This window comes from Chiloscyllium punctatum, unplaced genomic scaffold, assembly GCF_047496795.1.
Source record: "Chiloscyllium punctatum isolate Juve2018m unplaced genomic scaffold, sChiPun1.3 scaffold_864, whole genome shotgun sequence".
NCBI lineage: Eukaryota > Metazoa > Chordata > Chondrichthyes > Orectolobiformes > Hemiscylliidae > Chiloscyllium > Chiloscyllium punctatum.
In genome coordinates, this window is record NW_027310598.1 from 20,001 (window position 1) to 22,500 (window position 2,500).

Here is a 2,500-nt window from a genome sequence, read left to right on the forward strand (position 1 = left end):
ATCCATATTTCCTCATTATCAGGATCGGGATAAATGTCGATAAGCGGTTTATGGCAAGACCTCCATCTCGAGACTTAGCATATAAAATGCCGTCTGTAATGGATTGTGGTAGGTGTAAGATTTCTTTGATTGCACTCTTAATAATATTATCCAATTTCTTTAAATAATTTAGAGAAACCTCTGATAAAACCTGATAATAAAATAGCCTCGGGATAAAATACGTTTTTAAAATTTCAATCTTTTGGACAGGTTTCAGGGATGAACCTTTTAAATTCCCTAACCATACTTCTAATTGTTTTTCCCAATTTGCCTTACTAATCCCCAACCAGGGGTCAATCTTGGCCCCTAAATATTTATCGGTAGTTCCTGGCTCAATAAATTGAATCTCCTTGTCCTCAAACTTCCAATTGGGCTTATCATTATATATAAAGGACTTGTTTTTATAATTAAAATAAAACCCTTTAGTTTTTTTAATATTGACCTCCAGCCCATTGTTTCGACAAAATCTTTCTACTATTTTAAGGTTATATACCATTCCCTCATATGTCTCACTAATTAGGGCAATATCATCGGCAAAAGCTAACGATGCACAATGACAATCCTTACCCTCCTCGCCCAAAAATATCCCCTTTTGTTTCTCCTCAATTGTGCTAATCAGCGGATCCATGATTATATTAAATAAAATTGGCGATAAAGCATCGCCCTGCTTAACCCCGCATAATATCGGAATATTATCGGTTTTGCAGTTATATCCTTCAATTTGGGTAAAGTTATTTTCGTAAAGATCCCTAATTAATTGTACGAACACTCCTGGGAGCTGGAGTCTTTTAAGGCCTGTCACTATCAACTTATGTCCCACGGTGTCGAAGGCTTTGGCTAAGTCTACAAAGACTATTGCCAAGTCCTTCTTCTTACCTTTTGCCCCACTCATTATGTTCTCTAAGATTTTAATATTTTCTTCACACCCTGGGACTCCCGTCATAAATCCTTTTTGTCTTTTGTTTAATTTAATAATCTTATTCAATCTATTTGCCATGATTTTAGTAAAAATTCTTAATAGCATTGGACCGATAGTAATTGGTCTCCAATTATTAATATCTAGTAGTTCTTCTTCATTATTACTTTTGGGAATAAGTACGGTCCTACTGACCTTCAACTGGTCTGGTATCCTGCCCGTGGCCACCCAGATTGAGTACAATCTTGGCAGCAGCATATTGTCTTTATTAAAAATCTTAATAATATCCCCCATTGTCATTCCATCGGGACCCGCAGCAGTTTTGATGTCCATCGCCTTGATGGCACGATCCACATCCTCTACCCCTACAGGTCCCGTTAGAAGTGCAAATTGGGATTCCTCTATCTGATTGTTATATTTAACAAAGCCTCTCAGATTATTCTTCTCATTACTTTTAGTTAATTTACCCTTAAAATATTCTTCTAGATCTTTCTTTTCTAGGGGGCATTTACTTCTACCCGGAGCACCCATCAGGGTTCTAGCTAAATACTGGCGTTTTGTTTTAAAAAGAACCTGCATCTCTTTAAATTTTCCTTTCTTCTTCCCATATCTACTTTTTGCACCACTAACCCCTTTATTCTTCCCTGTTTTATTATCCTTTATTTTAACATCTATCCGTTTATTATGTTTAGTCTTATTACTAATATTTTCTTTATTCTTCTTTTCTATCTTATTTAGTATCCCCTTCATAATCCTTTCAAACTCATTTTTACCCTTTTTATTCTTATCCAGGTTCCTTTCAATTAAGCTAAGAAGTTCATCCACTGAACCCTCCGGGCAATCCAACTTATTAATATTACTATGGACACTACCTATCGCTTCCTGTGTCCTATCCAAACTCTCAATGTTTTCCTCCTCTTCTTCTTCCATATTACTACTCAACAATATCTCACCATCTACTTCAACCTTTTTATCATTCTTTTTGGTTTTCTTACTTAGCAGACGCCTTTTGTCTGAAATTTGCTTTGCCGTCTTTGATCCTAATCTTTCGGCGATCAATTTATTAATATTCCTATTACCAGCAAATTCTAGCTCCAATTTTTGCAACATATCCACTTCCTCACTTGACCACACACCCTTCCTATTACTCTCTTTACTAGTATCTTTTTTCCTACCTTCATTACTCTTAATCTTCCTTTTCTCGTTCCTCAAGTTAGGGTGTGCATGTCGCTCATGCTGCCCAAGGCCTCTAGCTGTACCAAATCTTAAAGTACATAGGTCACAACCATACCTCTTCAATTCCACCTCCAAGTTATCATTATCATTATTCTCATTACCCTCAACCTCAACATTTAAACCACCAATAGCCCCCTTAGTACATTTCGAGAAGTGACAAGCCACTGCCTGGTAGCTTCCTTCCCAGCTACACTTACTACATCTTATTCTAATGGCCTTAATTCCCTTGCATATTTTAAGGTGTTTTCTAAAACCCCCCGTCGTATTATAAATGTTTTTACAATATTTACATTTAAAATCATCAATGGG

General features: G+C 36.4%; 1 pseudogene; it reads right to left on the reverse strand.

The window, feature by feature from the left end:
* Positions 1 to 2,500, reverse strand: part of LOC140474173 (28S ribosomal RNA) — an 8,545-nt pseudogene that overhangs the window by 2,529 nt on the left and 3,516 nt on the right.